Source organism: Chelonoidis abingdonii, chromosome 1 (genome assembly GCF_003597395.2).
Source record: "Chelonoidis abingdonii isolate Lonesome George chromosome 1, CheloAbing_2.0, whole genome shotgun sequence".
Lineage (NCBI taxonomy): Eukaryota > Metazoa > Chordata > Testudines > Testudinidae > Chelonoidis > Chelonoidis abingdonii.
The window spans coordinates 342,800,969-342,825,730 of record NC_133769.1 but is presented as its reverse complement, the minus strand read 5'-3'; the positions used below and the strand labels follow the sequence as shown (position 1 = coordinate 342,825,730).

The window sequence follows — 24,762 nt, the reverse complement described above, 5'->3', positions numbered from 1 at the left end:
TCTAGCTGGTATTAAGCTTAGAGGGTTCATGCTGCTTCTAGTTTGCAGGCTAGCAGTTCATCTGGTAGGACAGCTATGACATGCGGTGCGCGAAGTGGAGATAAGACACAATAGGAACTTATTCTTTTTCTTTTTCTCTGCGGTTTAGGCTTTTAACAGGAGAAGGGTTTGGTTTTAAAAAGGAGCCGAGAAAGTTTTTTTTCTGTTCTCTTTGCCAGCTTGGCTTGCATTTTAAGCAAGGCGTCATAACGTAGCTATGACAAGCAGAGTTTTTGTTAACTAATAAGAATTCCTATTGGGCAATTCAAAACCTAAACCAGCAGAAACAACGTTGAAAAGGATACAAGTGTATTAAATATTGAACTAAATTAATTTGATGTCAAAAAAAGGTTAGCTAGGAAGAGAGAAGACATTAAACCAAGGGTTGCTAGGCAGCTCCAGCGAACAAACAGGAGCCGCGCCGTTCACGGAACATAACCCACCACAGGGCACCACCCACACAGAAAACAAAACATGACTTCCCCAAGAGCAAAACTTGAGCAGAGGACTACAATCAAAGACGCAGACCCACGGCAGAGATGGAAAAGAGAAACTCAAAGCAGATGGACGATAAGAAAGGACAGAAGAAAGCACCCTAGGCAACACAGGAGCGCAACAGATGCAGCCACACAACAAGAGATGCAAAACCAAGAAAAGCGAGGCCTAAAACAAACGCAAACAGCGCCTAGCAATAGATAGAACGGCTACAGGTTCAGAACGCAGCCAATCTAACACGTCCACAGTTGTTGCTTCAACGACACAGAACTTTCCACCTCAAGATGATGACCACTGAGGCGTTCTTAGCAACATTTTGAAAGCGCCGTGCTTGAGGCCGTACGGATCGTACCTGAAAGACCGCAGTACAGAGTGCTAAGCTGACCTGTCACACCTCAATGGACCCTTATAGAAGTGGACGGTCCTGCAGTGCCAAAAGACCAACATGGGACCACGGCCAGATTCACAAGTCTATCCAGAACACCCCGTCAAAAACAATCTCACAAGTTCAACCGAAGGGAATTTAGCCCCCCGATGCTGGCCGGACTAACACTAGTCGAGTCAATTCCAGGCTCAAAAGTTGTACACCGTAGCTAATGCTTGCTCTGCACACACAAAATGACAGAGAGCCCTTACATATAGCCTCACTGCATACTTGCTCTGTCTCTTTACAGAAGCCAATAGCTCTGCTCTTAGTTTAGTGGAATGGTTACACGCAGCCAAGCCAGGCAAGCTTCCAGACCCATTCCTGTTCCTGAGCCGTCCACAGAAGCCCCGTCTGTGTTACCAGAAACCCAGACAGAGGTAGTGGACCCAGATCCCCTGCCAACGGCTGAACCAGCCACAGCACCTCCAATCCCAGGACCGGAACTGGAACAGCAACCAGCACCAGCACCACCAGGTGCACCAGCGGAGAAGAGTGACATTAAAAACACAAAGAAGGCCCTGGACTTCCTTGCTGCCTAAGGGGCCAGAGAGAGGGAGGAAGACCCCAGTTTCCCTTGGGGCAGAGATAAAAGGGAGCATTCCCAGCAAAACGGAGAGAGAAGAGAAGATGCCCTTTGATGAGTGAGAACTGGCCTAATGCCTGTCTCCTAAGTTCTACAGAGAAAGACAGACACTCTCTGATCCTTAGCAAGCCACTGGGCTCCATCTATAAACAGTATCAGGAGGAACTGAAAGTGGATTGGTCCACAGGGTCTCTGGTGAGGCAGTACATTGTGGGAGGTAGGCTGGGTTGGGGGCCTAGATATCTTTGGGTCAGTTAGATTGCCTGACTTTCCATTATTTCAGTGCTTTTGTACACTATCCCTGAAATTCAAATATTTTTAGAGGTTCCCTCCTTGCTGATTTGAGGTATATTTTCCAGTGTTGTAACTAAGGGTTGTGCCTGGTGTGTGAAATTTTCCAGTGCTGACAGTGGGATTTTCATATTTGATTTAATTAGGACTCGGGTCCCAATTTGAGACACCTTGGCTTCCTGAACAGCAAATATTCAAAAACTGGGGTATTCTGAGCAAAAAATGTGGCACCATTGAGAGAAATCCAAATCTCCCCTGAACTCTCTCCTGGGATATCATATGAGTGTTCTGGAACCAACACTACCTCTTGTGCCATCCATGCTCAGAATTTCACCTCCCTGATGAGCCTACTGTAAGCATAAAACAAGGGTCCAGAGTCCAAATTTTAAAAGATTTCCTTTTTCCAACAACAATTGTGGTAACTACAAATGAAACAGAGTATTACAACTACTGAATAGGCACACACAAACACACCAAAACAATTACTCAGGAGAATGCTGGTACCTAGTTACAGAGAGAGAAAATATTGGGGAAATCAGGAGTGAATCAGGATATTCCAACACCCAAGTCAGCTTCCCCAAAAAACAAAAACAGGAACAAAAACTTAGAGAAGCTTGTTGGGGCCCAATTATGGACTATGATTATTTCATTATTCCAAAAATTGTCATGGTGTGTAGATTCCCTAGTAAGGTTTGTGGCAACACTGCCTACACTACGACCTCTCCTTGCAGCTTCTATCCCTGAAGGTATCCCTATTCAGTCTATTGCCATGTTCCTTTGTTGAACAACCCATAGATCAGCTTTCAGAAATAATGAGTGATCTTCTAAAATTACTAAATAATCATGGGTAATTTGGAATAAGGAAGGAGAATATTCTCCTTTCTGACTCAGCTCGAATTTTGCACAGCTACACACATGCAGAGATGATAATTCATAGTTTAGTAAAGAAACTGGGTATATAGGAATGCATACTGCTGATAGAGCCACAGCTGATCACACCAGGATTCAGATTCCAAATTCCAGAAACTGAGGACATGTCTACAGTGCCAGTCTAGCAGGGTGTAGTACATGGGCCAGTGTGTATGCTAGTCACTGCCTTCTGCTGGAGAGGGTCAGACCTGCTCAAGTTAATAAGGGCTTGTTCACCTCTAGGGACAGCTAAACATTCAATTTACTTGGAATAGCAACTGTAATGCTCGCAATGGTCAAGTGGTGGTAAATGGCCTGTGATTTTGGACCACAGCCCCCAAGATCTGTCCTAACATGCTCGTACAACACCTTGGGCAGCTAACATTTTCTGAATAAAGATGACGCTGAAGTGCTTCACAGTCATGGATCCACTGTAAAATCCACTAGATCTCCCTTGCAGCTGCACGGGACTGGTACAACTGTCTGCAGCATGATAATGTTCCCCTCTCTTCATGCACCTGGGTGAGAAATTTGAAGGGCTCCGAATCAGCAGTACTGGCACATGGGATAAGATTCTGATTAGCTTCTGCAACATTGAGCCATGGAAGTGAATTTGGCAGGAGGGTAGGCACGCAGTTCAGATAACTGGAGTATAAATAGCAGTGCACACTAAAGTCCTGCTCTGTAACTCTCTGGTGTGTATGCTGCAGGTCCAAACTAAAAGGTTCCTACTTCACATTAATATAATCCCGTTTAAAGAGGACTGCACTTTTAGTTCACACCTGCATAGGGTGACCCAGATGTCTGGATTTTATAGGGACAGTTCTGATATTCTGGGGTTTTTTTTATATAGGATCCTATTACCCCTCACCCCCATCCCAACTGTTCACACTTTCTCTCTGATCACCCGACATCCGCAGCATAACACAAGGGAGTTACAGCACAGCAGTTTGGTGTGCACTGCTATTCACACAGCCACAGACAAGCCCTAAGTTTGCTAATAAAATTACTGCATAATTATTCAGCTACTTGGGAACGTCCTGTCTCATTCCTATCACTGACCATCCTGAAACTAAGAAAAAATACAAAGAAAAACAACAGTTGGGACCTATTCATAGTCTCTGGAAGATAGAACGTAAATGGGAAAGGAAAACAATGTCTTATCCCTGCTAGCACAGTCCATCTTTGAAAAGGTAATGTCCAGGTGGAGCATACTGCTAGGATCAATAGCTGATCAAAGTAGCTATCAGATTCCAAATTTCAGCAAAAGCATCCACTAAAATGTATTGCATAACATTCACCCAATTAGGAACAAGAGATGATGTTGCTATCCCTGAATATCCTGAAACAAAGAAAAAGATATGAGTAAAAAAAAATAGGAAGGCACCTCAGGTTTTTTAAGACAATGGATACATAAAAAGAAAAAAAAATCCCTCCTAAGAGTTAAAATCTGGTATCATCATGCTGAGAAAACAGTTACGATAAATGATGCATAAAACCAATGATCAGATTTCAAATTTGAAAAGCTATGTCTTCTCCTAAAATAAATAAAGATAACAAAACTTTGAAAATGCAAGATATTCTCATCCTCACTCAGCTCAAACAGAAAACAAATAAACCCCTTACAGAGATGATAATGGGGCTCATTCAGGTCTGGGGTAGAAAATGGGTATGCAGGAAGGCAATACCATATCTTACACAACCATTCTGATAGTTACCAGCTTTAACATTTTCCTTCTATACTGAGAATAAGGCTAGGATCCATAACTGATTTAAACAGGATTTAGATTCTAATTTTCAGGCATTGAGCTTTCTCCTCTAATGAGTACCAAAGAAAAGGGTCTATTTCAATAAGACAGGATGTTTCCAGCTCCGAGTCCACTCAACTTAAAAATAAGTAAGATAACATACACAGAGTAAAAAAGATATGAACCATTTATACCAAATAATTGATCCTTTATTATCAAACTACCTTGTGGTGGGATACGAGGTGAGAGGTATTTGAGTGGTGTGCAGAAAACAGACTTCTGTCTCATCCCTCCTTGTAGATTCCATCCCTAAGCTTGTCCCTTCTCTGCTCATGCAACTGAAAAGTTTCCATAGCTGATCAAACCAGGGGTCAGATTTCAAAATTCAGTTGTTCCTTCTCCTTCCAAAATTACTGAATCAATCTGTATAATTTGGAAAGCAGTAGGAATAGAACATATTTAGCCCCAACTAATTTCAAATTTAAAACCAATAAACCCATACTGAGAAGACAATGGGGCCTGTTTATAGTCTAGTGAAGAAAGTGAGTAAACAGGAAGGAGTACCACCTTTTATCCCACCACTTCTGATAGACTCTTGCTTTAAAATGTTACGTCTATGCTGCAAGTAATGCTGGGATCCATAATTGTTTAGATTCTAAAAGCTTGGCATTACATTTTCTCCTCCAATTGGTAAATAATTGAGGGGCCATTTACAATAACAAAGGATGTTTCCAGCGCCAAATCCACTCAGTGTTGAAATAAGTAAGATATAAAATATACAGAGAGTATAAAATAGGGCTGTTTATACAAAATAACTGATCCTTTAGTCCCAGACTGTTAGGGTATAGATTTCATGGTGAGGTATGAGGCTGGAGGTATATGAGTGGTGTGCAGGTACCACTGCTTCCTGTCTCTCATCTCCTGACAGAGTCTATCCATGAGCATACTCACACAATTAACAGGTTCCTTGGCTGATCAAATCAGGGATCAGATTTCAAACTACAGTTGCTATCTCCCCTCCTAAATTACTTTAAAAAAACTGGATAATTTGAAAAGTGGGAGGATATTCCCATCACTGACACAACTCAAATTTTAAACAAATAAACCTATACTGAAATACTAATTGGACCAATTCATAGTCTGGCACAGAAACTGGTTAAGCAGGAAGGCAGAACCAATTTTATGCCATCTCTTTTGTTTAAAAATCTAGCTTTAAAATATTACCTCCATGCTGAGAAAAATTCTAGTATCCCATAAATATTTAGACCAAGGTATAGATTCCAAATGTCAACGGCATTAAGTTTTCTCTACTACTCAGTAAATCACAGAAGGTAATTTGCAATAAAACAGGATGTTTCAAAACTCTGAGTCCAACCTAACAATAACTGTCACAGGCTGGCTGGCCCATTGAGCCACAATGGGCTCAGCCTTGACCATGACTTAGCAGCTATCTCTCAGTCTCACTGATGAGCTGGGAACCTGAGGGCTAATTAGTGACCCCAGCTGGATATAACGGAGCATAATTAGAAAAACTGACCTCCAGCTGTGGTGGTGAAGTGAGGAGAGCACTACTTAAACAGAGCGGGGAACGCAGGAGAAGAAAGAAGACTCTGGATAGAAGAACAAGGACTTTCCCTTGGGGAAGAACCTGAGGAAGGTAGACTGAGTCACCCACAAAGAGAATGATATGGATGTCGGGAGCCCTGTGGTAGCACCTGCAGTCAGAGAAAGAGACCCACAAGAAGCACAGCAGGTTCATGTTGAGGGGAGCCCTGAGATAGGGCATAGCAGGAGCAGGGAGATCCTCAGAGGAAAACTGATGGAAAGGAAGCAGCAGGGGAATCCTGCTGGGAAAGAAGTCAGAATAGAAAAGCTCTGTAGGGGCCAGGAGAAAGTGCCAAGTGGACCCTGAGAGCGGCAAAAAAACTATTACGTTGGGCATTTGATTAGTGCTTTAAGTTGGAATTTTTGTTACCCCACAAGGAAACCAAATTGTTCTGTGACTTGGCCAGAGGGCTGAGCCACAGAAAACCCAGCAATGGAGTAAGCGCTGGCTGTAAGTAGGCATTGTGGCTAAGGAAGTGGCCATGGAGGGGGGTATTAAAGATTAAGTCCCCTGCAGCACCATGATTAGGCACAAGATGGATCCCTAGAGGTGAGGACATTCCCTTACAATAACTAATAAACAAACATGCAGCATAAAAATAGGCTCCACTTCTACAAAAAAGATCCTTTATTCCCAAATGACAGGTTTCAGAATAGCAGCCGTGTTAGTCTGTATCCGCAAAAAGAACAGGAGTACTTGTGCCACCTTAGAGACTAACAAACTTATTTCAGCATGAGCTTTCGTGAGCTACAGCTCACTTCTTCGGATGCATCCGAAAGTATGTCAGGGTGCAAGGCTGAAGGGATATGAGTGGCATGCAGACAACTCTGCCACCTGTCTCTCCCCTCCTCATAGATTCAATTCCTGATCTTGTCCTTTCTCTACTCACACAATCGATGGCTTCCTTAACTGATCAAACCAGGGATCAGATTTCAAAACCCAGGCACTACCTCTCCTTGTTAAATTACTATGTAATATTGAGCTAAATAGAAATGAGGTATGATGTTCCTATCCCCGATTCACATTTTAAACAAATAGACACAGACAATAATGGAATGCATTCATAGTCTGGTGTCAAAATCACATAAAGAGGAAGTCAGAAAAACAACTTGCACCATCGTGCCTCATTGGGTCCATTTCTGAAAGTTTTACCTCTGTGCTCATCATACAGAGTGTAGCTGATCAAATTAGGGTTCAGACTTCTTTTTCCAAATTCAATAGTTTTAACTTCCTTTTTAAAATAGCAATCGGATCTTTACTTGATTCAACCTGAGCTCCAAATGCAAACATCAGGATCCATGTTTCCTCTGAAAATAATTCCACAATATTCAGTTAATTCAGAATGTTGTAGGATTATTCTGGTCGCAAATTAGGAAAAATTAAATAATAAAAATAAATCTGCAGGGTGTTATCTTGTTGCTAAATCACAGACAGTCGAACTGAAGGGAATGGAAATTAATCAGGATATTCCTACCATGGAGTCAAACAAAATACACACAGATACAGTGCAAATTATAATTATTATTATTATTATGATGATGATTTTGCCACTATTCCTAAATCTGTCGTGTTCTCTGTTCTCTGCTTGATACGTGGCTATAAGTATTGCATGCAACCAATGCTTCCTCATGTGCCATCTTCCTGACAGCTTCCATTCTTGAAAGTGTTTGCTAGGATTCTTATTTGATCAAGTCAAGGTTCAGATTCCAAATTTCAAAAACAGAGTTTCCTAATCAAATAATTGCTTAAATTTGGGTTAATTAGGAATGAGTCAGGAGGTTTCCAGCCTCAAGTCAGCTCAAACTAAGAAATAACACACACAGAGATAAGAAGAAATGATGGGCCCAGTCACACGCTGGTGAAGAACTAGAGTAAGTAGGAATTAAGAGGGATATTATAACCCCTTAGGCAAGCGAACTCTGAGAACACATACAGAGATATGGAGTAGAAATGTGAAGTCCCTTTGCACACCATGATCTCTTGGTTATTCCCCAAAATGTCTTGTAGTCTGGTGTCATGTGGTATGGTGTGAAGCCCAAAATGCCCTATACATTTTTCCCCACCTACAATCAAATTCCACTCCTGGCTGTGTCAACTCTAGTGTTCAGAACCTTAACTGATCAAACCAGGATTCAGATTCCAAATATCAGGCACTGGTTTTCATCATAAACCAATTGCATAGAGTTGTGTTAATTAGAATCAGGCTGGAGGTTCGCTAAGTCAGCTCAAACTAAGAAATAAAAACACACATATAAGGAGAAATGTTGGGCTGAGTCACAGACTAGTGAAGAACTGGGGTAATTAGGAATGAAACAGGATGTTCATACCTCCAAGTCAACAAATCTAAACAATTCTATAGAGGGCAGAATACTGCAACCATTTACAAAATGTGATTATTCCATCTCAAAAGTATTAAGATGTATTTGCTTTGGTACTGTGTTTTCGCTCTCTTATGCAGCATAACCATACACACACAAAAAGAAAATGGGACACCTGTTAAAGAGTTGGGGCCAGAGACATATCAGTGTCATGAAGCCAACACCACAATATCTTCCCACCTTCCCCCCTAAAGAGGCTGGTTACTTCAGCAGATTGTCCTGTCCTAGGGTCAAAATGAGAATAATTTAGGATTCAAGTTACTGGTTTGAGGTCCAGTGGCTTTTCATATTCAGAAATATTTGTTTATATTTTAAATAGCACAGCTACGTTTCAGACATCACGAATACACTGGCAAGAATGGCATGAGTCACAGTGTATGGCTTCCATCAACCCTCCTAGTTACCTTTCTGTGCAGTTAATCGAGTGGGTGGGGAGGCTGGCTGGCTGTGAATGGAAAGCAGCCATCGTTATCTCCTTGCCTCAAGCCTTTGATGAACTGCCTGGCTGCCTAGTTCTCAGGGACTGAATTTCTCTGAAAAGCAGAGCATTCCAGCATCAATTAGTAATTTGGGAATATTACTGCCTCATCCCACACAAATATCAGGAAGGATTTCAGCACAGCGCTTCCTCCAAAATATAATAATGTCAATGCATGGCGGCTTGGGTTGGATGGGAGATATAGCCCAAAAGGGTGGACTGCTCCCAGTGTTGCCTGGCTCCAATAATACTGTTCAGATACAGCACCAACGTCCATGACTGCTGCTGCTGTCTGTGTCACATCCAAACGTTCGATGTCTCATTCACTGGTAGGGATATATACAAAGAGCCACAAGTTTTTAGTGTTTGTTCCTTCCGGGTCCCTTTGTAGGATGTCTAGAAACGGACTGGTAGCTAAAGAGACAGTGGTCCCATTCACCTGTGTTCACATGTCCATAGGAACTACCAACAGGGCAACCACCTGAACTAACTCCATTTGCAGGTGGGAAGGCTATGAGTTAAATCTCAGGGCATAAACTGATCACTTTCAGTGATCAGGAAGGATTTTTTTCTCATCCAGTACAGCAATGCACATTTCTTAAGGTGCAGTATGGGGGAAGGATTAACTTCTTCAGAAGCATCAAATACTGGTCACTGCCAGATGGAGGATACTTGATTACATGGATCCAATGGTCTGCTGATCCAGTTTTGACAAAACTTACCATTTACACTGCATCCTCAAAAGTCTTTTTTGAATGGCTAGAAAGTGAACTATATACAGGTAAAGAGAATAATGGTAAAAGTTTTCTTCAAAGTTATAGAGAGGTTGGGACTTACCACCATGGCACCTCCGGCTGGTCGCTCTGGGAATTAGCTCAGTCCTTGGTGGGGCATCCACTGCTGGTAGTGTCCCATCAGTCTTCTGCTCCTTTGTTGTTGTCTGGACCCATATTGCTTACTGCTCAGCAGCATCCTCTTCAGGACACTGCCCTCCAGCAGTGTCCACTGCTCTAGTCTCACCCTCTTCTGGGGGTCTCTGCACCCCAAACCCCATGGTCAACCACACCCCAAAGTCTAACCCCTAGCATCAGGGCTCTGGTGCAGTCCACTATCACCACATCCACTGGCTCGGTGTTCATGCATGGGGGAAGGGGGAGACCCAGGCCTGCCTTCCACCCTGGGTCCCAACCCAAGGACCCTTTGGTGGCAGCCTTCTTGCCCTCTACCCTGGGTCCCAACCCAGGGACCCTTTGGTGTCAGCCTTCCTGCCCTCCTTCTCTCCCCTTGTGCACTTGTCTCCCTGGGCCAGTTCTCCTTTGGCCCCTTTGTACCAGTTAGGCCCTTCCCTCAGGGCCTGCAGCCTGGCAGATAGTGGGCTGGAATTCCCTTCTTCTCCCCTGAGCCTGCACTGCACTGTCCCAGGTTCTGATCTCCTCATTCAGGAGACAGACTTTCCCCTCTGAAGGTCTGGGAGAGACTGCCTGCTCCTCTCCTAGGCAGCCTTTATATAGGGCCTAGCCTAATCCTGATTGGCTGGCTCTAATGTCGGCCCTGATTAGCTCTCAGTAAGCCCTTTTTTAATTGGCTGCCGGCCTGCGCAGCCTTTCTGGCCTACTCTAGCCCTCTCTCACATGCAGCCGCCACACCACAAAAGTATTTCTTTACTTTAAGTTCTCAGTGTCTTGCTAAATCTTATTTGGAAAAATTAATACAAATAGGCTTGACCATGAGCACTAATAAGGACTAAGGACTATAAACAATGGTCAGTGATAAATTGCAATGTATTGATTTGAGGGTAAATTCCAGGTGGGGCCATCGGGACTGGTGTTAAGCCTGCTTTTTTGTAACGTCTTTATAAATAACTGGCAAATTGAGGTGAAAAGCATGTTAATTAAATTCACAGAAGATAGGAAAGTAGAAGGTATAATCACTGGTGAAAAGGGAAAAGGTAATACAAAAGGACTTGGAGATGTTGGAAATATGAGCAGAAAATGAGATTCATCCTTAAAAAAATGCAAGATAATACATCTGGGGAAAGTAACCTGAAACACAGATAGTTCCTGGGAGGGAGAGAGCTGGATAGCAGAAATGCTGAAAGAGACCTAGGGGTAAGAGAAGAGAATCAATTGGATATGGGTTTGCAATGCAATATTGTGACCTATAAAGCAAATGGGATTTTAAAGCACTTCACATCACAAACCAGGGATGCTCTGTGAGTCTGTCCCTCAAGTATTTCAGCCAGGCCTGGGCACCTCAGTATTGGGTGAATATTGTTAAATTAGAGGGAATTCAGAGCAGGGGAGCAAAAATGTTTAAGGAGATGAAGGGACTGAGTTATAAAGAAGGATGATTAAACAGTGATTTGAGGAGTGGTAGAGTGAGGAAGGAAAGTGATGAAAACTGTAAAGGTAGAAGGGTTATATACAGACCATTGAAATCGGTGCCCTTACCCAATGGGGTTCAGGATGTGTTGTACAAGGTAGGTTTACATTTTGTGCAGTTCACTTCTTTTTTTATGTTCTTGAAATGTCTGAGTCCGTACCTCAAGCAGGGAGCAGCTCATTCACTGCTTAAGATAGGGATTCAGCCAATCAAAAAACACATGAGAGTTCACAACCAATAGGAACTGAAGAAAAGAAAGAAAGAGGAAAAAAATCTGACAGGCAGTGGAAGTACAGGCAGAGGAGGAGCAGGAAATCTAATATCTCAAGGCTCTTAGCTCCAGGAAAGAGAGAGGAACATCATCTCCCTTGTAGAAAACAGGTACATTGTCAGTTTATTTGCTTTTCCTCAATTCTCATTAACAATCTATTGAGTTTCTATTCACAGTTCAGCTGTACACAGTCCCACCCCCACAGTGCTTTACTTGCTGCTGGTTCTTCAGAGAAAGTGCCGCTAAGATCCTTTCCTTCCTCATACCACAGTGGAGAGGACTAGATCCAAGAAAAGGAGCAGGAAACTTCACTCCCTAGCTCTGAGACACTGGGGATCTTTACTTCATAACACCAATGTGGGAAGATGTGTGGAAGGAAGCTAGAAAGAGGGAAGATAAGTACAGGGGAAAGAGTCATCTGGAAATATTGTGTATGTGTGGGGGGAGGTCATTCACTTCCTCAATGTTTATGGGCAGAACAGGGCAGCTAGACCACATGAGTGATCTTCACTGCCCTCCGCCAGGGGAAAGGAGCTGAGAGGGAGACAATTTGTGTGTGGTTCATTGCGGAGAACTTTACCTCCTCCTCTGCAAATTTAGAGCGTTACAAGGGAGAAAGTATCACGCTCTTCCCTCACACAGTGGAAAAGTGGGAGAGGAGCTGGGAGGAACCACAGTGTGGGGAGCAAGAGTTCATGGAGACGATATCTACCCTTTCCCTTTGAAATGAGGAAGAGGAGGAATAGGAGAAGCAGGGGGAATCTTTATTTTCTTCCTCCAGACAGAGGCAGCCAGAAGATGTAAGGTTATCTACTTTCCCCAGGCAGCATAGGGGGAGTGGTGGGAGCCAGTTTACCACCAAACTGTGAAGAAATGATGAGGGGGACTGGAAAAAGCTGGTGGGGGGCAGTGAAAACACAACTCTCTTCCTCCACAGAGTGAGAGGGGGACCAATCAAAAGCCTTGCCTCAGGGACTCAGAAGGTGAACTGACAGGATCCTGGAGGGAACTGTCATTCTTTCCCAGAGGCAGCGGAGTGAGAAAGCAGCTACATGTGAGAGGATGTCCACACCTTTGCAATTAGCCAATGCAGGTTGAAGCTGGACAGAGAGGGAATAAAATCTTCACTGCCCTGCTCCAGAGAGTGAGGCAGGAAGCTGTGGAGATGCAGGGAAGGGTCTCAAATCTCTCCTCCCTGTAACAGTGGAACTATGAAGGAAATAAGGATTCTTTACTTCCTTCTCCCAAATGGAGAGAAGTTGAGGGAGCAAGGAGCACCACATTCCCTCCCTGAGACAGAAGTGAGCAACAAAAAGGCAGCAAAACAAGAACACCAGCAAGCGGAAAGCAAGAAGCAACATGCAGCCATATAGCTGGAACTGCAGTGAATGAGAAAGCATCTCCAGAGCAACCAGGAAGGCAGAAGTTTCACTGTGGTACAGTGATACATTAAACAATATGGGTACACAGAGAATGAAAAAAGTAACCAACATGGTGACAGCACTGCCAAGAACAACCCGTGAGAAATTAAACAACACAAACAAAAGGAGCTGCAATAGTTGAGCTAGAAAATATCAACTTCCTAAAAATGTGAAGTTTCAACAAAAAGACACAAGGAGCTCCATTCCTAAAGAAGCAGCACCTATAGGGGAATACCCTGATGGCATTAAACCAACATACACCCTCTAGTACAAAAAATAACTTCAGAAGAATCTCCATAGAAAAAAACTACAAGACTAATAGTAATACAAGGGAATGAGAATATGTCTGAAATTCATACACATTCTGTACAATTTACACTAATAACCAACAACTTGATTCAACTTTCAGCAGTATGATCAGAGAACAGCACAAACATTATGAAGAGGAGATTCCTAAATATATAGTTCAGGCAAAGTCATAAACCAACTTCAAAATAAAGTGATTACATATACCAAGAAAAGTTTTGACAATATAAATGTCTCTGAAGAAAAGTAGTACTTGCAAAAATGAGAACAAGCACCAGTTGGCGCTGTGTCAGAGAATATCTACAAATCCACTACCAATCAAAACAGATAATTAAACTTCAAAAGACAAGCATGAAAGTTTCTTCCAGAGTAAGAAGAAGACAGAATAAAAAGAGTGTGCATCAGAACAAATCATACAACACATGGTATAAGATGCAGATTCAAAGAACAGACATCATCAGCCTGTGAGCCTCCAGACCTTGCATTAGAGGCTGGGCACAAAAGAATGAAATATATATTGATTTCGTATTGGAATGTGTGTACCCATGCTTGAAGGGCTGCTTCTGCTGCAAAAACAAAGAGTAATATCACAGTCTTTCCTAGTAAATTTGCTATTGAAAACTGAGGACAGGTTCCAATAGACAAAATAGTGTGGTACATAACCTTTTTTCATGGTGAAATAAAGAGCCTATTTCACACACCAAAATTAGCTCTGAGGAACACATTGTCATTACTGATAATGGTGTGGAAGCTGATCTAAAAAATAAACAAACTTGTCCAGAACTTCCATACATGAAAGCTACTTCAGTAATAATAATATTTTTAGTGCCCTGTATGTCTAGCTATGAAAGAACTGCATGTGAAAGCTGAAAATAATTGCCCTTTCTTTCAAAAGAACAGGACTTCAGGAGATAAGTCCATGTTCACATTGACTACGGAAGAGAATCTGCCCAAATCCCTCACTTGCTGACAACTGATAATAGCAGATCAAAAGGCTAACAATGGTAGCCTACGTCTTACTATAGCCTTCCAAAGAGACTGGAGACAAGACAGAACTGTCGGTTGTTTTGTTACTTCAATGGAAGGAATGTAACCATAGACAAAGTTCTGCCACTGATGCAGCAACAAACAGCAATACTACAGTCTTTTGTAGCAAAGTTGCTATTTAAAATTCACGACTCTAGTGCAGAAGTGTGATACATGAGATCATTATTTCATCTTCAATAAAAATGTGAGTTCACAATAGCAACATCAGATTTGAAGAATGGATGCTTAAAGTTACAAAGAGGCTTGAGATCTGCTCTACAGAAGAGAAGAAACTTGTCACAGGCTTAAAATTATTTCAGGAATAATAATCATCCTCCAGCCAATAACCATGTCTATGAGAAAATTCAAAACCAACCTTTTACGAGTTACACAACCACTGAGTTAATCACGCCACATTTTCTGACATGATGAGTGCCCAAGATGTAGAGACAGTAGTGGCAGATTATTCGTTATATGGGCAGTCCTTATAAATTTCCCCGGGAGAAAGAAAGAACTGATATCTTTCACTTTTTGAGTTGCAATGAAAGCAGAGGAATGCTATATGCATATTGTAGAAACAAAAATGGCATGACAGCTCAAGCCTTGGGTGGTATTTCTTTAATTAAAATGCTTGGATTAACTTCCCCTCATATTTCAGTTTAGAGACCTGCACTTTGCTTTAATAAATACTACACATGTCAAGAATATCAAGAAAAAAAAGATGACATTTGGTCTCCATTTTGATTGCAATTTTTGCCAGTTAAAGAGCAGGAGCTTTAGAAATGAGACTTTGTGCATATTGGCTGCAGTATAGAGAATATTTCCAAATCCAAGAAGTGATAGCTCTGTCCTATTTACTGCAGGCAGAGTGGTGCTAAAAATTCACAATACATAAGCAAGTTCCATGCAGCACTCCTTCAATCAGCGTGGCAACTCAATGGTGGTCCTCAAGGACAAGAATAGTAGAAAATGGCAACATTTTACAATATATTACAGTCTTAACAGCCAGAATCATTAATGTCAAGAATTTCATCAGTTTTTGGAAAGAAATCAGGGTGATCAAGAGGTATATGAAAATTCAGATTTGAATTGCTTTGAAATGCATGCTGGAGCTTCCCAGCCCTAATGTACTTAAAATCAAAACTTAGTTTTGGCAAAATGTCTCTCTCAGAGACAAATTAGGATGAATTTCTGGAAGATGCTTATTCTGCAGGGAAGCAATGGTGTATAAAGAAGCATCCCGACAGAGCCCTCAGCTTTGTGCCCTGAAATCAGGTGTCAAAGGTACAGGTTGGTTTAGCCCTTATGGTCCAGGCTATAAAGCTGAGATCCAACTTCAGGGATGTTTGGTGCTTGGTCTGGCAAAATTCCCATTGTTACTTCAGTGATGTAGACCCTACAATTACTGAGACAGATAGACAGACAAACTTTAAAAATTTGTTTCATTCATTCATTAATTTCTAGCAGTGTTCCCCACTAAGAATAAGGGAATAGCTTGGAAACCTCTAAAACTGTGTCAGAGAAAAACTCAGTTCTCGCTTTTTGTTTGGGTGCAGCAGAGTCAGATACTTTATTCTGCTTAGCACTGCAACAGGGAGAGAGTGCACTAGGACATAGGGTCTCCCCTTCCTAGACAGGTCTCTCAACAGGTAAACAATTACAGCAGCATTTATACTTTTGTTACAGACAATAATAGGCAAAAGCTGCATTTTGTTTATACATAGGTCATCCTGATATCTTGTTTTTCTCACTTAAGAGACTTCTGTCTACATATTCTATTATCTACACAAGGTCGAAACAACTTCTCACACAGTTCTTTTCCACTCACCTCACACAATCCTCGCTTCTACATATCTCGCGTTATTAGGGTTACAGCTAGCCTGACTCTGGCTAACAGAGACTGTCATGCATTAAGATCCCCTACAAATCCCTGTCAGTTATTTCTCTACTTCCACACTCCCCCTTTTGTACTTCTAGTACAACAAATATTTTCAAACCTCTATTTGCATTAAGCCATGGATTTCAGATTCTACATCAGATGTTTCAACCTTAGGGGTTTTGATTGGATGTAATGACAATGCATGATTAGCATGGACATGAAAGGTATTGCTATTATCACGTCTTTTACAATAACAATAACATAATCCTAAGCTAACTAACAGCAATACAGGCAATAACATTCCCATAGCAATAACATGATGGGGTTGTCGTACAGCTTTGGTCACAAAGCACAATACATCATACTTAGTACATAAAGTGTGTACAAGTATATACATTCTATAAGCTGTATGAAAGGCAAACTTTTCAACTTGATATATATTTTGAAGTATGTGAATTTGCAGTTGTATTTCAGAGATTCTTTGAACCTCTGGTAACAATGAAAGCAAATTTTGAAATGGATCAGGTACTAAGCTGGTCCAATTAAAGGGTATCTGGAAACTAAGGGCTACTTGCAAAATTCTATCTGCAGGCCAGTAAACAATATGATTGCCTGCAGTGGTAATGAGATTAAAATGTATATCTTGAAATGTGGTTGTTTTAACATACTCACAGCTATCATTAGCTTGAAAAAGTAGGTGTCCTGTCAGTATAGTTCCTTGTCCTCTACCCTCCCAGCAAACGTTGTCATGAACAGTGACAACTTCCCCTGGCTTCGGTTTATGGATGCACTGAAGCTGTACGGATTCTAACAGCCAAAATGTCCATTGACTCCCTATTCCTATCCAAAATGTCAGGTGTTATTCTAGAGGCATTGACTATAAATCAGTTAGGTATACCAGGAGGTCTAATTTCCCAGATGTCTCGGTGAATAATCCAGTCCCACATGCATCCTCTCCATGGATCCATCAGGATTAGGTATATGGGAGCCCACATCCCCCTAACCAGTCCATATGCTTGGAAGGAACACCGTGAATGTCCACACTTCCACCCAGAAAGTCTCCAGTATGTTTCCATGGCCACAGATCAGATGGTACTCCTGATGTGTCTGTAAGGGAGTGGGACAACTCTGGTGCTCAAGATCATTCCGAATGGCCATCAGCTGGTCATTCAGGAAATCCTGAATTCCTGAACAAGCTAGATCCCACTGCAATGCCTTCCCAGCCTCAGCAACATTCAATACCATCTCTGTCAGCAACTTCTGGGTCATAATTAACTTCACCAGAATTTTGATTGCTTTTTTACTTTCAACTGCTGCTTTCAAACACTGAAAGAAAAGCACTTCTTATAGTGCCCCTTAGAGCCTAATAGGATTTCAATTACATAGCATTGTATACATTTCTTTAGCTAATTCGACTAAATTGTTCATAGCCAAATAATTGCAATCTAATAATTTCTTTGCCTGAATTTATTTACAAACATTTTAAAGACATCAAGAACTTTCCTCTTTAGCATTTTCCCTCCAGCAGCTACAGAGTTAACTTCTCACTTCTTCCTTAAATCACTTGCTTATCTCCCAACAGCCACTTTTATCAACTCAAATCACCATTTCAAGTATTGTCCTGGGTATTTGAAATCCCCATGCTTATACTTACTTACTCCTTCCTTCCACTATGCCCTCAAAAAACATTAATAGCATAGGAAGGGGTGTATTGGCAATAAGGTACAGGTTACATTATTAGTGCACTGGAATGGTTTAATAGCACTTAGGTACTGAGAAATTTCCAGTGGCAGAACAAACTCTTTGGGTATTTGTTAATTAATTCACTAATTGGGTGACCAATAACAATAAGGACTTCTTTATGTAACACATTACAAATTCCAAGGAATAAGCCTATCATATCTACTTCACATGGAATAAATCAATTTCCAATTACAGATTCTTGGGGTTCATTTGTAGTGATATCATATATTTTATTTCCACTGATCCATCTTTATTTCCACTCAATTGTTTGCTTATATAGGATATCCTGAACTTAAAATCGTATTTTTTTTCCCAAACAATCTTTAAAATAAATCACTAAGTGTGAGGCCTTGGCCATTGTTGGTTTATCAAATATATGGCATTGTCTGTATTTGGATGTATTACAGGGCTAACCCAGCTCGCATATGCTTGGTATCCCCCCACAGCCGTTATGTGGTCTGAAGGTCAGGAGTGCATAATTTGCATTAGTGAATAGAGAGGGGTGGGGGAAGGGTCAAAACGAAAATGATGTGAAGGGGTGTGTAATATTCCAGATCCTAGAACTTGCAAGGCAGGGAGCGAGAACAGTGGTCAGCTCCAAATATCCACTCTCTGTCTCCCCACACGTCCCTGGTCCACTCCCCCACCTCCCGTTTTGAGAAAAGACGTGTGCAGCCACGAATGCACCACTGCCAACAGCACTTGCAAATGTGGTCCAGCTGCAGCGCTGGGGTAGCTGTCATGTGGCCACACTGCAAAGCTTTCTACACCAGCTTACGAAGACAAGCTGTAACTCGCTAGGCTGTACAGCTGTAGTGTAAGCATACCCCTAGTGTCTATCGGTCGTACTTTCCCCCCATTCCTTCAAAATAGGCGATGGCCAGAAGCGCAGGTAACACGACCCTCCTGCCAGCCCCTTGAGCTCCTGGCCCAGGGAGCTAGCCCCTGCCCTGACTTACGCTGCTACGTCCCGTCACAGCCGCAGCTCACGGCGCCAGCTTGGCGCAATCCGCCGGCGGTGGGGCTGCGGCTCCGTGGGGCAGCGGAGCTGGCAAAGCCTGGCCTGACCCTGTGCTCTGTACTGTGCGGTGGGGTGGCGCTCCCACCGCCGGTGCACGCGCTATCCTGCGGCTCTGAAGACACTGCGTAGCCGCCGCCAGCCACCAGTGCTCTCTAGACGGTGCGGTAAGGGGGCAGGGGATTCCGGAGTGAGTGGTCAGGGGGCGGGGTTGTGGCTAGTGGTTGGCGCGGTCCAGGGCAGAGAACAAAGGGGGTTGAAATGGGGGTTAAGGGGGTTCCCCCAGGGGGCAGTCAGGAAGGAGGGTGGTATGGATGGGCGTGGCGGGGGTCCCAGGGGGGCAGTCAGATGAGGAGGAGGGGTTGGATGGGGCGGGAGGGGGGAAGTCAGGCGGGCTACTACTTAAGGTAATATCCTTTTCTGAACTTGCCAATTGAATCTGGTATGTGGCCGACATGGACTACATGAGGTATCTGCCAGTATCTTGAATTCTGATGGAAGCTTTAAACAGTTTAGAATGCTAAATTGTGGTTGGTATTCATTCTGAGAATAGCTAATGAAATCAGATTGACTGAATCTATTTTTGTGGGAAGGGAGGGCTAATTTTGGGTAGCATATTTAGCAGCCAGGATGCTTAGCTCTTACAGTATGAATCTAGTTCCTTGGTAGCATGTTTTTTAGTTGTTTGTTTGTTGTTTGGTCTTTCTTTTCAGCACATTGAATGCAATGAGACAAGCGTTGCAGAACAAGGGAACAAATCAGCATATTGTTCTAGACCATTCCATTTTTGTCCATCTGTAATAATAATTTATACTATCCATGAAAACAAATGTCTTTCCTGATCATTACCTATATTTAAATGCCTTTCACTTATTGTGTCTGATAATAAGCACTGGAAAGAATGCTGCTGCTGTCATGATAAACCATAGAGATGACCATATGTGCTACAAATAGATTATTGCTTTACAGCATTCTGCTCTCTGGCTGTTTGGCAGAATATGCTCCTTTAATGAGATTAGCCGTTTTAAAACAGTAGAAATGGTTAAGTGTTTAGATTATCAGTTGCAGTCGGTGTGCATGTTAGGCCCTAAATGTACATAGGCTTTGGGTGCTGGCTTTATGTACAGGGGTGAATTGCATCTGTTGTTATCTAAGTCCATTGTGCCAGTCAGTGCTGGATTTTCCTGGGCCGTCTGGGAAGAAGCATATCATTCCCACCCAGCTCCCTTACCCACATAAATAGATACGCACCCTTTACCTCCTTGGCCCATTCATAAATAGAAGCTAAGGAATTAATGTTTCTTTTACTCTGTAAAGGGTTAAGACAGAGGGGACCAAACAGCTGACAAGAGCCAATCAGGAAACCGGATTTTTTTAAAAGCTAAGGGAGGGAATTGGGTGGTCTTCTTTGTCTTGGTCTGTGTCTTTGGTCGTCTCTCAGCTATGAAGAAGCTTCTTTCTTCTTCTAACCTGGCTGTTTCCACTGTAAGTACAGGTAGAAAAACAATATAGGCTTTTAATTTGTTTTGGTTGTATTTACAGGTTGTACTTGCTGGAATGTTTCACCATTGGATATCTTTTTGAATCAGAAACTGTTATCATTTTTTTCTTTTAAGCAATTGATCCTATATTATGGTCATCTTGAACCCGAGAAATTTTGATGTATTTTTCTTTCTTTTGTTTTAATATAAAAGTTTCTTTTTTAAAGACTTGGTGAAGTTTTTTTTTCTGCTGGGTCACCGGGCCTAAGGAAAAAAGGGGAGGGAATCTTTTGTTGTTAGAGTCTAACGGAGGATAAGCTCTGCAAGCACCAGGAATTGGGGAGGGGGAAAGAGAGAGAAGAATCATTCTGGTTTTCCCTTGTATTTGGGTTTGTCGCTTTGTGGAACAGAGAAAGACATGCTTCTGGTAATTTGTGATGTAAAGGGAGATTGCAACCATATGCTCAAGGTTAGCCCAGAGAGGAAAGTCCTGGGTGGGAGAGAGAGGGGGTAAGGGAAGTGGAAGTATTTCCCTTTGCCGGTAGGAAAATCAGAGCTTTGGTGGTGGGTCCCTACCAGGAAAGTTTGGGGGGACCAGGAGCGAGGCAGGCGTGTTCAGCGTATCTAGCGATGGCAAGCGAGATAAGATCACCGGCGGGTGAATTAAAGTCACCACAATTGGAGAGTGTCATTGCTAAGTGCCACCCAGAAGACTCCACGTAATTTCCAATGGCACAAGATCAGATGGTAGATTTGGATAACGCTAAGGTTCCGAGATTTTGGGAGAAAGGCTTATGATTATCGCTCGCATCGATTGTCGCGTAGACGCGGAGTGCGCCAACCATAGCCTGGCACAACCCTTCTGAACTGCCCCAATATATTCTACCGAAATGCTGCTATTGTGAGGCTAGCAAGGCCTCAGCTGTCGAGCTAAATCACGAACAGAAATCTGGCCGGAAGATTTCACGTGAATCACAAGGTAGGTTGGAGACTCAGCTGCACAACTAATTCTAAGCAGCGTGCGGCGTATACGCATGCCACTGACCATTCTCACTTCTGCCTCTACACATTCACTAGGTGCCTATGGATCTTTGTAGACGACTAAACTTAGAGGTACAATTAATATGAAGTGATCTACGGCATAGATGTTCTGATTTGGCGTGTTCAGCGTGGTAGACTCTAATCTGCGAGCTGACTACATTGCCTCAGACCGAACTGAATTAGCAGAGAGAACACGTTCACACACTACTCACTACTAATCTATGATCACTCCGCACTAGTATCAAGTGCGTTATATGAGTTCCTTGAAGAGACATAATTTCATAGCCTATTACTCTCACTAGTATTCATCTGAGAGGTTCCTTACTAGTGGGATGCATCAATTCCCTCCTCCTAGAGACGAAATCTCGAAGTGCTTCTCTGCCAATGGACCTGCATCATTCAATTGCGACCAACGAGCTGCACAGGATATTGGTTGTAAATATTTAACTAATCACATACTCTATTAAGGGCACTGACATTTATTTATCAGAATCATGAAATCTAAGATCATTGATACATCACAAGGCCACGTGCCCTTCACCTGCTCTTAGCTCTATTTTACCTTCGCTTCACGATGAACGAGGAGACACGTCTACACTCTCACGACAGCTTCTACCATACAAATCACGTGTGACGTTATGTCGCCACATCAAGCACTCGAGAGTAAAGCGTCTCAAATCACCAGTGTCCTCTCCTAGGATTGGCTACTCCTGATGATCTCATGAGACAATGTGTCCGCAATCCAGTCTCTGAGACATGGGACTTCCAGCGAAGTCTATATCTCACAGATAGGAGCATTACTGCCTTCAATATCGGTGCTCGTTACCCATGATATCGTTCTGACCTATTCTATAGGAGACATCGCATTCAGCGGCGCTTTTTCTTGCAATATCTTGATCTCTTCTAGTAATAATATACCACACGAATTTGAGAAGTATGAGTCTCCTACTTTCTCTGCCCAGACTGACATGTTGACTGTCTAGCATTAGAGCCTCGGGACTTGTTTAACGACCAGGTTTAAGCTAGGAGGGTGGCTTCTCAACTAGCCCACCCCTTCCTGGTCTCTTCCCTTAAACATTCTTACTCACAGACTATACCCAAGTCCTTGCTCCTCGTGAGGGTTGCCACCAGGGCAAACAACTCAATGGCCCATTGGCATTAACGATTCAATTTCGCTCTTGTGGCAAACACACTGCTGTATGGCTATGCTGAGGGCACAATGGTTACATTTGACAAGTCCTGAAGGGACCCGGTGGCTTGCTTTAGGCACCAGGGCTTCCTTTCTAGGACCTAGGGAAGGTCCTGCTCAAGGCCTGCAACTTGCACCTGGGCGTAGGTTTGAATTGCTGCCGTGGTTTCATGATCTATGCTCATAATTATTCAATCTAGTTATCAAGTAAACATCTCTTCCCTTCCTCCAACTTCTCAATTGCCAGTCCCTACAACTGGGGTAGATCCACCCTCCCACCCTTCCCGGTCCAACACAGGGTGGGAGAGAGGAATGCTAAACCCCTCTCCAGTTTCTAGAACTTTACTGTGAATGAGAGGCGGCACACCTTTAATCATGCAATACCTCCACATATACACACAATACAATCAAAGCAAACATAAAATAACAAGGCTAAACCAAATAAGATGGTGTAAATCTGCAGGGTTCCCACTTCTCAGATTGCTCACCAAACTGTGACAAATTTCTGTTACCAATCTATCCCTCGTGTCAGGTGATCAGGCTGACACTACAGGATTGTTGGGGGAAGATAAAGAAAACACACCATATAACTGAATTTTAAAGCTTCATTAATAAAATAATAGAACAACAACAGAGTGTTGGGAATGCTCCCACATCACTCAGGAAAAACATTAATGCCCCAAGCCCTAAGCCACTTTCATACTCACACACGTACGTCCAGACTGGCCACTTCTGTGTATAATGTTCAGAGAAGGGGGAGAGGTGGACGGGAGATTATCCTGTATACAGCTTGTCCAGAATTTCCTACATGCTTCCGCTCTTTGGAGGGCTGTTCTTTTACACCCTGGAACCTCCTGCAGCGTCTCTTTCAGAGATTCCAGTCCAGGTCGGCTGCCTATGGCTTCTCCAGTGTCACCAAGCCACACTGACTCCGGGATCACAAAGGCACACTGTTGGATCTTACTGGACAGTTAAGCTTTGCAAATGTAATCTATTGTAAACTATTTAAGTGCATTTAAGTAAATATAAGAGGGGTTAGATTGCCTCCACCCATGCGAAAACCCACTGGCTGGCTTCTAGCGTGGAGGAAAAGTTGAGGCTCCCCTTGTGGAGGATTCCCATTCATACAAAATGAACAACTGTTCAATCCACATATCTGCAGATACTGGAATAGGGCAGTGCCCTTGATTTGGGCCGATATATATTTACTTTAGACATAATTTGCCAAGCTAAGAGCAGCATCAAAGTGAAAATAATGACAAATCATACAAAGCATGTGATCGTTGGGAGGTTCTATTGAAGTGGGTCATTCTTAGCATATATACCACAATTACATGCTTCAAGCTGCTAACAGGCAGTTTCACAAGGGAGTTTGGAAGGGCAGTCGGAGGGGGGGCAAGGTTCACTTGCCATTCTTTAAAACCTGTAAATTAACTACATTCAAAACTTATTGATTGAAACAAAAGCCTTTCATTAACCTAGGTAGCTGTAGGAAAGAATGCAGGCAAAAGCCCAGCAGCAGAGTGGGGGCTATCCAGTTTATTGCACTGAATGCAGCATGTATGATTACCTGTCCTGTGGGTGGGTGGCATATGTGTGCATTTGGTGCAAGGAGCTCCTGGCCCTCAGAGACTTCGTACCGACTTTGGAGGCCAGAGTGGAGGAACTGGAGGAACTAAGGGAGGCAGAGAGGTATACTGATGAGGCTTTCCATGGCACTGTAGAATTGTCCCACATCCGGTCAGACAGGCGCTGCACTGTTGAGGAGGATGAAAGACCCAGGGAAGCAGGGCAGTCAACAGGAGAAGAGGGAAAACTTCCAATAGTTGGAATCCTCCTTCCAGATAGTGTTGGGGTATCCTCTCACACTGAGGTTACCTCTCCGGTCATTAGGAAAAGGCAGGTGTTCATAATGTGAGATTCGATCATTAGAAACATAGATAGCTGAGTTTGTGATGACTGGGAGAACCGTATGGTGACTTGCCTGCCTGATGCGAAGGTTGCAGATGTCTCAAGGCATCTAGATAGACTTATGTGTAGTACTGGGGAGG

General features: G+C 42.9%; 1 long non-coding RNA gene across 1 annotated transcript in view; it reads right to left on the bottom strand.

The window, feature by feature from the left end:
- LOC142046123 (uncharacterized) overlaps positions 1-23,698 on the bottom strand; it is a 771,893-nt gene extending 748,195 nt beyond the window's left edge. Inside the window, exon 1 of the long non-coding RNA XR_012655054.1 lies at positions 23,642-23,698. This is a non-coding gene — a long non-coding RNA (uncharacterized LOC142046123). The remainder of the gene's footprint in view (positions 1-23,641) is intronic.
- Positions 23,699-24,762: the final 1,064 nt, after the last annotated feature.